Source organism: Mirounga leonina, unplaced genomic scaffold (genome assembly GCF_011800145.1).
Source record: "Mirounga leonina isolate KUSES-001 unplaced genomic scaffold, KU_Mleo_1.0 Mir_104, whole genome shotgun sequence".
NCBI classification, from domain to species: domain Eukaryota; kingdom Metazoa; phylum Chordata; class Mammalia; order Carnivora; family Phocidae; genus Mirounga; species Mirounga leonina.
The window spans coordinates 18,547,396-18,559,619 of record NW_023270231.1 but is presented as its reverse complement, the minus strand read 5'-3'; positions in this window follow the sequence as shown (position 1 = coordinate 18,559,619).

The window sequence follows — 12,224 nt, the reverse complement described above, 5'->3', positions numbered from 1 at the left end:
AAGGTCACTGGGAAGCCAACAAAGCTTCAGCAGGGACTTGCTCAGGGAGGTGTGGGTGGCGGGAGCTCTCTGCCCCGGGTGCAGGCGACGAAGAGCTGCATCATCTGCAGAGAATTTAAAAGCAATAAAACAGACCCTGGTCTGAGCTTTGCTGACCCTGAGGTGGATGGAAACACTAGAGTCGGAAAAGAACCAGGACAGGAGAGAGCGCAATCTACAAGGGACTTTTCTTCAGCCGGAAGAACACATCCTCATCCTCGGAGTAACAGTGTTTGAGCCCCGGAACAGGCAATGGAACCGTGTTTGTCAGAAACCCGAGGCGCTGAGGGCTGGCTCGCACACCTGCACAGCTGTGTGCTCACACTCAGCGTGAGCGGGGCCACCGCACTGGGACTTGCAGCAACTTCTTCCTTTGTTCTAAGTCAATAGCCACTCCCATACCTCATTTCGTGTTTGTAACTGTGTTTTTATAGAAGCTCCCACGCAACTTGGAAGAAGGCCCCACAAGCCTGGCTCGGCCCCTACTGTGCGTGTTTGATCTATACGTTACGTGCAGTTTTTTATTTTGATCTTGGGACGTTGTCAGTGCTTTCCTGGGACAAAAACAGCCCTTCATTATTCAATTAGTCTCATGATACTTGACATCCATTGCGCCCTGACAGTGTGCCAGGCGCATCTAGTACTTCCCTGCATTGTATCCCACAGCTCTCTCAGTGGCTCTGAGATGCAAGAGGGGTGGTTGTCAGCCCATTTTACAGCAGAGACGACTGAGGCTTGCAGCAGCTAAGTCAGTTGCCCAGGGTCTTACTGATGGGGAGTGGTCTCTAGAATTCACAGTCTAGCTGCAGTTTCCGCGCCTTCCGTGCCAGAGAAGAGAGGTCGAACGCCTCCAGTGCCCTGGCCTCTCACACACATTCTCTCACTGACTCTTAGCCTAGGGAGCTTGGCGTTTGTCCCTTTTCACAAAGGAGGCCCAGAGAGGTGAAGTGACCCACCCCAGGCCCATAGCATTCAGCCAGTACTCCATCCAAACAGTGTCCATTTTGGCAGCCGTGTCCCTTGGCTTCCAGGGGACATCTTGAGCTCAGAGGCCCTTCCCCACTCTGTGCCGGGCCCCATCATTCTGCCCTCGGCCTACTCCCGAGTCCACATCTCCTTCAGAAAAGCAAAGCGCCGAGATCCCAGGCCCCGGCAGACATCCCACGCGGCCCATCTGCCAGTCACAAGACGCTGCAAGAAATCTGTCAGGAATCCTAGGACACCTGTCTCTTTCACTTCTGGCCTTCAGAGACATGGTGACTACTTGCTGTCTTACTGCAGGAGTTGGATTTTGCTTTTTAATTTGTTTCCCCTAAAGGCAAAAAACCAAAGCCTTTCCGACTCAGCTCATTTCCCCCGCTCCCTCCCCAAGGAGGTTGGCGATGATGAGAGGGGCTCTTTTGGGGGGCGCTCCTTTCTCAGTTTGGACAGACTCCTCAGAGTTGGATTTCAGAATTCAGAGGTAGGAAAGCAAACATTGCTTCGTTAAAACTTGGGTGCCTGTTTGATTCATTAATCATCTTGCCCTAGTACTCCTTGATAAGTCTGTTCATCGTTATTAATCACTGGGCTCGTGGGAGGGAGCTGCCGGCTGTCACCGCATTTCTCTTAACCCCTTGTCTACCCACGTCCAGAGCCTGTGACAGAATGTGGGCTGCCGGGGGGGGGTACGGGGGGGACAGTTTGCGAGATGGTGCTGCCTGCTTTGTCCTGTGGGCCTCAGATGCCGAGAGGTTCTGTCTTGAAAAGGTCGTGGGCCTTCTCGCCCTCACAACAACGTGACAGTTACCTATTGCTGGAGAGCTCCCAGGCTTATTTCCTAGAGGTCCCCATTTTACCGATGAGGAAACTGAGGCTCAGAATTAGCTTGCCCAAAGCCCTCTGTGCGGTAAGGGCTGAGTGAGGACTGGAGTCATGGGTGTTGTCCTAACAGCTAGAAGTAGCACCCTGTACCAGGTACCCTCTGGGGCCCGTCTTTCTGTCCGTCAGTAGGCTCCCGGGTGGATTGGGCAGAGTGTGGGTTTTAGAGTCAGACAAACCTGAATGAAAATTCCAGCTCTGCCAGAAGCCTTTCTGGCTACCTCCAAGCCTCAGTTTGATTATTTATAGAAAGGGGATAATATGTTTCTCATATGGCTATGAGGATTAAATCAGAAGCCATAGAAAGTACGTTGCACAGTTCAAGTGGCAAATAAATGCTCCGCAAATGGCAATTTTCTTCAAACACTCCCTCCCACTCTGATAGTATGGGCACTTTCCTTTCAAGGGAATGGATCTGACAAATTTCTTCAGACTAAGTGACTGAACTCTAATGCCCACTCGCTCCACTCAATTCCCTTCCTGGCACAAAGTTCCTATAGAATGTTCATGGCACACATCAAGCCCCAGTGCCTTTGCACAGGCTGTGCCCTCTGTCTTGAATGCTCAACCTCTACCTCCAGTCCACCATTACTTGGCAAGCTCCAGTTCATTCTCCAGACCCAATTCAACTCTCCCCTCTGCTGGGAACTCCTTTCTAATCCCACTAATCAGAATTAGGTTTTTCTCAGAGTCAGGGAAAAAGGAAGCTGATCGATACAAAGCCTGCCAACGAGTGGGCCAGCACATCTCCTGCTCTCTTAGAGACTTCTCTAATTAATTGCCCTGCAGGAACGTGTCTGAATTATCCTGGATCAATGGGAACTAATGAGGTGTCAGAGAGTGGGGCTTCTAAAGGGAGGCATTTGAAAGTTTGTTTTTCCCCCCCAAGATCAAACTTTCTCTGGACTTTGAAGACACTCAGCTCTTTTGTTTTAATTATTTAGTAAGGTTTGTAGACTTTGCAGCACAAATTTGCTCTGGGATTTGAGTTTGAAAAGACCCAGAGTCCAAAAGTTAAAAAAAACCTCCCACTTATTAATGAATTTACTTACCGATTCATTTGTTCATTTGACAGACATAATATTCACCCTGTCTGTGCCAGCGCAATTGATGTGCGTGTGGCGTCTGTCCCTGGAGCTGGGCCAGTGACAGGGTACAGAGCCCCATTACCTGATCACCTGATATGTGCTTCGAAAGGAGGCCCCAGGAGGGAGTCACCGACTGCCCCGTTTGTCTAATGTTGTCTCATGATCAGATTCATGATCTCATGATATGACAGTTGGATAAGTCACTTGGAACGGTTCCTCTCTCGGTGATTATGCCACCAACTGGACACACTGTTTAGGCTCATTTGACTCTGGGTTTTAGCAATTATTTTAAATTTAATGCTGTAACTTTGATTTTATAAAACATGGACATGTTTCCTAAGCTTACAAAAAAAGATACAGGCAAAGAAATCTAGTTTCTATCCTTGTCCCTCTACCTGGTGCCCTCTCTTCCCCTACAGGGAAACATTTTAAAATTATGGTTTACCTTTCCATGACTTTTCTAAATATAAACATGCACATCTATTATATATACACATACACGTGTACCTATATATGCATATATATGTGTGCATACATATCTAGGTGTGTGTATATATATATATTGCTTTATTTTCATTTGCATTTATTCTTTATCTTTTTTCCTTACCTTTCTGTGTATGTGTTTGCATCCTTTGTTTCTTACATCACTGGCGGCATATGATTCCCACTTTGTCTACCTTACACTTTTCACCGAACAGTGCATCCTGGAGGGTCTCCCTGAGCGTGAATAGAGGGCTCAGTCATTGCTTTTCACAGCTGCACTGGGCCCTGCTGGTGGCTGGGCCCCGGTTTCTCCAGGCAGCCCCCAGCTGATGGGCATTTGAGGTATTTCCATTTCTTTGCTCTATTTTTATAACCCCTTGCCTGATTTTTATTTGCATTTGTGTTTATTTTCTTTACCTTTTAAACTTTTTTATTTTGTTTAGATTCATCTCTTGTAAACAGTATGGTATTGGATTTGACTTTATTAACAAATCTACAGAAAATCTTATTCTCTTAGTGGGTGAGTTGAGCTCACTTGTATTTATTGATGGGACTGATATCTTTGTTTCTAGTTTTGTCATATTATTTTTTAATTTATAAAGTCATATACATGTGTGTTATGTATATATATTTCCTTCCGGTCTATTTTGTCTCCCTAGCATTCTCTTTCTCTCTCAAGTATACATCTTGGTATTTAGGAAGCTGTGGTTTTGAATTTTTGTTATAATAGTTACCATGATACATTTATGTAATTCCCTAGGTCCGTCTTTCTTTCTCTTTCTTTCCTTCCTTTTGTTCTTTCTTCCTTTCCTCCCTCCTCCCCAATCTCTTTCTTTTTGTCACCTGCTACTGGATCCCTACTATGAACAGAATTGAAATTTACTAGTAACCTCCTCTTTGCCTCTGCGCTCTCTCTGACATAGCCTTTTATTCTCAGTTAATATTCATAAGGCAATAAGCGAGTTTACTCTGCTATTCCTGTATCTTCTCCTATTCTCCCTCCATTTCTTCATACTTCTCTCCATTAATATTTTAAAGATTTATTTATTTTATTTGAGAGAGAGAGAGAGCGTGCGTGTGCGTGCACACAAGTAGGGGGAGGCGGGGCAGAGGGAGAGGATCTTAAAGCAGACTCCCTGCTGAGGGTGGAACCTGACGTGGGGCTTGATCCCATGATCCCTGAGATCATGACCTGAGCTGAAATCAAGAGTCAGATGCTTAACTGACTGAGCCATCTGGGCTCCCCGACTCCATCACTTTAGTCTTAGTCCCGTGGACTATGTACGACTATAGGACTAAGTTTTACCACTAGCAAAAAATAAGTGCATATAATAACAGTGGAGCTGGCATTCATATTCTCCTTAATTATGCCTCCATATTTATTCAAAGGATTGAAAAAATTGAGCCTTGCCTTAATTATAACCCTTGGCTGATAGAATGGACAGCAATCTCTAAAGTGGACCAACACAGAAGTTGAGTATGCTCATTGAGAGCCTCAGAATATTTTAATAGAGGGCAAAATACAAAGTGAAAGCACATTTATAAGAACTTTCTCTTAAAAGTTCTTTTAAGTTTCTGCATCTTTTGAAGGAAATTGGCACACATACATATCTAGGTGTGTGTATATATATATATTATATATTTAATATATATATTTATCTGATAATATGTATTTACTCATTAAAATGATCTATTCTCAGGTAATTTGGATGCTGACAAATTTAAATTTAAAATGTGATTCATTTTACTTTATTTTTTTCCTTTAGAAATATCAACAGTTTTCACTTACCAAGCACTTACTGCACACTGGCGTCTCTGCTAAGCACGTAATGTACATTATCTCGTTAAAGCCAACAACTCAAGCAGATAGGTAAAAACTATTATCCTTGTTTAAAGAGGTGGGAAGTGAAGCTTGGCAAGTTTAAGGAAGCTGGCGAAGGTTATACAGTGAGTAAGTGATACTACCAGGATTCAAACCTGGTCTGACTCAGAAGCTGGGTACATGACCAAGTTGCCATGTTCAGAGCCTTGAGCTGAGATGGGGCTAAGCATGAGCATTTGGTTTACTTAATGATGGCAAAATCTTACCTGGAAAATCACTTCTCTACAGTCCCAGTTTGCTACCCTCATCTTCCCTCCTTTCTGTCGTCTTCTGCCCTTGTAATCTGGTGTGCTCACCTCCCCTTCCAGAAGGTCGCCTAAACACAGATGGTAGCATAGCCTAGAGGTTTGGACAAGAAGTACTAAGCTTAACTTGTAGCACCTGTGTGTCTTTGGGCCAACTATTTAACCTTGTCGAGCTTCAGTTTCTCCTTCTCTAAAATAACAATAACAGCAACCACGATAATAATATTACCTAACTTGTATGGTTATCAAAGGATTAAATGGAATCATGTATATGAAAGGAAAGTCTGGCTTGTAACAAATGCTTAATGAATAAGGAAAAGCATGAAAATATCTGAATATCTATCTATCTATCTATCTATCTATCTATCTATCTATCTATCATCATGCTAGATTTACCAAGGAAAAATTATGGGAACCAGAAATAAACTTTACACTTGTGTTTATCACTGTGTTCACTGGTTAAAGTATAAGTTCAAAACATGGATTTATTTGCACCCATACTTTCACTTACTCCCCATCTAACTCTAAGGGGTAGATATTAAGCACCAGGTCTTCCCTCTCCAAATCCAGGAGTTTTAATAATATGAAAACTACACTGTCCTCTTGCCACAGTGAAGAAATCAGGAAGTGATCATTCTCTTGCTCTTTTTTTTTTTTTTAAGATTTTATTTATGTATTTGAGAGAGAGAGAGAGGGAGCACAAGCAGGGGGGAGGGGCAGAGGCAGAGGGAGAAGCAGGCCCCCCACTGAGCAGGGAGCCCGACGCAGGGCTTGATCCCAGGACCCTGAGATCATGACCTGAGCCCAAGGCAGACGCTTAACCAACTGAACCACGCAGGCGTCCCCTTCTCTTGTTCTTCTTTAAAACTTGGGAAGAAGAAACTATTGGGAAGTTGAGAACTTGAAGTTCTGACAATCTTAAAGACACCCAAGTGAATGGAGTAGCTGATACCGCTGGAGTCGCTTGCCGGGACTATATAAATAGCAGCTTGTATCTACCCCACACCTCATCTGCACACATCAGAAAGCACATTAGAAGAACATTAAAATGTCAAGTGGGTTAAATCTGAAATGTGACCTACCTTATTATCTTGTGAGGGGGAAAAAGCTGTCAAGAACTCAAATCTTCCCAGCTGCTTTGGATATGCGGGGGGCTGCCGGGTTCTTTGGGAGACTTGCTCAGGGCCACTTCGAAGGAAGCCATTGTCCACTTCTACAGGGTCTGGCCCGAAAGCTTGGGGGAATTATTGTGGGGATCCTCCTCTGGGTATCTTTTCTAAGAAAGTCCATGTTGGTTCTAGTAGTTTCTCTTCCAGTGCAGCAGCTGCAGGGGAAAACCAGCTCCCCAGCTGCCCATCCCACTGCCTCCTGAAAACAAGCCTTTAGGCTTATTTCTGATCAGAGTTGCCCCACCAGTGCAACTTTGGGGAATTCTCCCTGGGGCTCGTAAGTAAGTAGCTAGAGGCGAGGACAAGCCCAAACATCTCAAGCGATCTATAGGTAGCCTCCCTGCTGTCTGGTGGCTACCAGAATTCCAAAGCTAACTGGGGAGAGTGGATGGATTCAGCAGAGTCAGAAAGTCTGATGATTCAAGGTGGTTTATAAGCTGGAGAAATCATCCTAAAATGACACAGCACACTTGGCAGAAGTAGACCTCAGGTTCACTGTGTATTTTGCTGAGGGCCTATCTACTGGCCACCACTCCGGGGGTCAAGGAGAGGAGCAGGGATGTCTGAGGACATGCGGGGCTGCACATTTGCTGTTTTCCTCCTGTAGGGAAGGTGGGAGAGAGACAGGCTTCTGGTGAGGTGAGGGGGTGGCATGAAAGGCAAAGACCCTGTGGCGTTCACCCCAGACAAAGCCCTCCTCCTCTGGCTCCCACAGACGGAAGCCACAGATGGGCTGGGCTCTCCAGTCCTAGCCCAAGAAGAACCCAGAACATTGTATCTACTGCTGTCCACTTCCATCCAGTGTCTGCTTCAGATGATCTGACTGAGTGAACAGCGGTACAAACTCAGTCTGGCTTAAGTAAAGAAGGTGATGTGTTGGGGCGCCTGGGTGGCTCAGTCGGTTAAGCGTCTGCCTTCGGCTCAGGTCACGATCCTGGGGTCCTGGGATCGAGCCCCGTGTCAGGCACCCTGCTCAGCAGACAGCCTGTTTCTCCCTCTGCCTCTGCCTGCCACCCCCCTTGCTTGTCCTCTCTCTCTCTGTGTCAAATAAACAAATAAAATCTTAAAAAAAAAAAAAAAAGAAGGTGATGTGTTGGCTCCAGTGACTGAAAAGGTCAAGACATAGGTAGAACTTCACATGGGGCTTGATCCAGGGCCTTAGGCTCTACCAGCAACAGGGATGAATACTAGCTAACGTTCACTGAGTATTTTCCTCTTCGCCAGACGTTCTTCTAAAACTTTTCATGTTAACCCATTTAATTCTCAGGAAAACACTGTGTAGGAAGTTATTATCACATCCCTCTTTACAGACAAAGGAATGAGGCACAGAGAAGTTAAGTAACATGCCCGAGATCACACAGCTTGTAAACAGAGAAGCTGGACATCCAACGTGGTCATCTCGCACCAGAGTGCAGGCTCTTAACCGCCGTGCTTTATCACCTCTGCATTGGACCGAGTTAGGATCGTTTCTTACTCTTAAAGAACTCCCGTTTCAGCAGGGGAAGCAGAGGAAGGAGATAATCACAAAGCGATGTGTGACATGGGATGCCATAGGAAGTAATCCTGGGACGCACACGGCCCTGCGAGTCTATCCGACAGCTCCAGACTGACAGCAAACCGAATCCAAATCGCCCTAGACGAACAGCCTTTCAACCGTCTGAAGAAACCCTGGGGGTAATGGCTTCAACAGTGCTCTCCCCAGCTCTCTGTGTAGACTCTTGTTTAGAAAGGCTACATGGCTCACGATTGCTTGTGTCTCCTTCAAGAGAGGAAAGTCCCTTGCCCACTGGAAGGTTTTGCTTTCACCCTCAGGGTGATTTCAGCAACCTTTGACAGGGTAGGGAACTGGGGCATCGGCCATGGTCCGCCCAAGGCGTCAAGGCGGATGCAAGACGCGCTTGGCATGACGGGAGCCGGGGAGGGGGTGGCACGGCCAGGGCCTGAGTCACACCAGCATGGAGTGGAAGCCCAGCTTGGCCCTTACCAACTCTTGAGCAGCTCGTGTCTCCTCCCGGAGCCTCCTTTTCCTCACTTGTAAAATGGAGACATAATAGCTAACCTTTTAACACTTCAGGATTCGATGCAATAGTATGGGCTGATTCTTTTTTTTATATATACAGAGTCTTTTTGTGCATTACTGGTATGTATGAACGATTCAATAAATGCTTGCTGTTGCTGAGATGTTTATCATACTACGATTTAGAAACACTGCAGACTCTGCTTCCTTGGATATGACATTTGGGGTCACTTAGTGTGAAAATCAGCCCACAGTCCAGCGGTTGAAATCTTAACCTGGTTTCCTGTTCACTGCTCACTGTTGTGAATGTAGTTATTCCTCCTTAGGGGCTGGGAGGTCAATTCAAATCAGGCATTTTATTGAGAGGATTATACGTTTCTGTTGCCCTTATAAATCTATAAGAAAGTTTTCATGGTTCACCCTGCGTGGATGTCAGGTGCCTAAATTGCCAACTAATTAAGCATAACACAGAAATGGCCTTATTTGGTTGCTTCAATTTGATAATTTATCAGTTCACACAGGGAATATTTACTGAGCATCTACTCTCTGCCAGGCACAATTCTTACTGCCGGGGACACAGTGGGAAATCAAACAGGAAGAGTCCTGCGTCTCCCCAAGCTTAGGTTCTCATAGCTTTTCCCTGTTTTCCAGAACAGAGTGGAAGGCAGGTTGGGCAGGCAAGGCAAGCAGGAGGACCAGGTTAAGAGCTGTTTTGCAGAATATGGGTATTTCAGGTGAGGGATGGTGTGGTCGGAGGTAGGACAATAGGAATGGAGAGGCTAGATGGGGGTAGTGGGGTCAACAAGGAGAATAGGGAGCTCTAGCCAGTGACCTTGAGGTCACTCCCATTATATCAGATGGGGTGAGGTGGGGTGGGGAGCCTCCCACTGATCCAACACTGGAATGTCTGGGGCTTTTATTTTTTTATTTTTTTATTTTTTAGATTTTATTTATTTATTTTAGAGAGAATGAGAGACAGAGAGCATGAGAGGGAGGAGGGTCAGAGGGAGAAGCAGACTCCCTGCCGAGCAGGGAGCCCGATGCGGCACTCGATCCCGGGACTTCAGGATCATGACCTGAGCCGAAGGCAGTCGCTTAACCAACTGAGCCACCCAGGTGCCCTGTCTGGGGCTTTTAGAGGGATTAGCTGTGCAATGATACCCCCAAGAAAACTCTGAAGTTAAATTCTATCTCATTCAAAACAGAAAAAAAAAAAAAGAGAAGAAAAGAAAAGAAAAAAAGAAAAGCCCCACGCTGAGTTCTTACACATGGCCACAGTGAAGACTCACATTGAAGTTCAGCTTCATGCTTAAATTCACTGATCTCCTCCCCTATTGTCTCTCTGTCCCTTGGCAGCCAGACGTCTTTCTAAAGCATACATTTAACTGTACTTGTCTCTGTGTTTTGTTTTTATCTTTTAAAATGTCTTCAGGAAAACCTCCAACCCCCTTGACAAAGCTCACAAGGCTCACTGCTTTCTGCCTCTGCCTGTCCCTAGTCTCTTGTCCCCCACCTGCCCTGTGCCCAGCCACCCGGGTTATTCATCACACCCTCCTCTGTTTGCAAGGCCCTGCCCACCAAGGCCCCCTGGCAAACTTTTGCCCACCTCTCAAGACCCAGTTCGAAGAGCTCTCCCTGCCAAATATTCTCAGACTTCCGCAAGCGGAGCAAAACATTCCCTGCTTTGCATTACCCTGGGGGTTTGTGCATCCCTCAGGAGACAGCTTCCCTGAGGTTCTGCCCTCACTGAGTGGCTACAAATGGGTTTCAGGTGCCCCAGCCCTCATGTGTGCGTGAGAGGGCGAGGGGTGCTCTCAGGACCAAGTCACCTCTGGCAGTGAGCAGACGAATAGCAAGGTCAGGGTGGGCCATGGTGGGTGAAAGGTGGGCAGGGGTGGGGAAGGGGGGGCAGCATCCATCAGCCGGAGCAGCGGCGTGAGATCAGGAGTATGTTCCCGCACTAGGCCTGGTCCTCCAGAACCGGGGCACGTCTCCTGGCCTCCGAGTTGCAGAGCTTAGCACGGAGCACTGGGCCTGGCCCATGTTTGCTGAGCCAATAAATGCCCCTGCTGCCCTGAGATGCCCCCCAAAACATCTTTAACCTGCACCTCTTCCAGGGCACACGCACCCCTTATCTCAAACAATGGCAGCGTTTGCTCAAGAATCGGATGGTTCGTCCAGTGTTCCGTGCTGGGGGCCACAGAAGGACGAGGCTCCCAGTGCTTTCCCTCCGGGAAGGTCCCTTCTCCTTGGAAGAAGTGAAGTGAGCCGGCGTGGTCGGCGGTCAGGGCTGCTGATGTGTTCCTGTGACAGACAGCCCCACAGTGCCACGGGGGCCGAGGGCTCTTGTATCCCCTCGGGGGCACAGAGTCCCAGACTTTGTCGTTTGTCTCCTTATGGCTTTATTGGACTTAATGGCACAGCTTTCCTTTGCCACCCCTGAAACGTGCCACCTCGCACACGCGTATGCATGCCTGCGCACACACATTCAATTGAGCAAATTAGTGAATTAAAATGACATTAAAAATTGTCCAACCTTCTCTGAGATAAGTGCAGATGCCCCAGGGGGTCACAGAATCAAGGCATCAAGGCAGCGGGCCCCTGCTGCTGGTGACAAAGGAGCAGGAAAGCACCTGTCAAAGCTTTCTTTCCATCCCCACGTCCCATCCTCCAGAAGCTGCAGGACCAGAGGCTTGGGCTTGGTGCCGGGCAGGCCTCAGTTCACAACCCAGCTCTGCCTTTTCTCTGATGTGAAACTGTGGGCAAGCCTAGTTCCCTTTTGAGCCTCAGTCTCCTCATCAGAGTAATGGGAGTGGTGCCGAGTCACCTCTCTTTGCTCAGGAGGATTAAATAGCCCAGGGAAGGCAGTAGCATGGCAGGAGGCCCGGGGCAAGAGCAAAAGCGTAGCTGCTCATGACACGACTCTTGCACGAATCTCACACGTGTGTTCTACACATGACCTCTTGCATGTCATGGAGAAGGCGGTTGGAGTTTGGTCCACTTCGTGTTCAAGATCGGTCTACTAGGGCTGCCCTAGCAAAGTACCTGCCACAGACTGGGAGCTTAAACAACAGAAATTTATTTTCTCACAACTCTGGAGTCTGGAAGTCCAAGATCAGGGTGCCAGCAGGGTTGATTCCTCCTGAAGGCTCCTTCTTTGGCTTATAGATAACCATCCCCTCCCTGTGTTTTCACGGTCTTCCCTACGTGTCTGTGTTCTAATGTCCTCTTACAAGGACATGAGTCAGATTGGATTAGAGCCCACCCTAAGGACCTCATTTTAACTTAGTTACCTCTTTTAGGGCCCTATCTCCAAATACATCCCATTCTGAGGTCCTGGGGTTGGGACTTCATATGAATTTGGGGGTGACACAATTCAACCCTAACATCACTTTGTTAGCAAGGGGACTCTAGGGTTCTATGACAGGCTGTGGTCCTCAG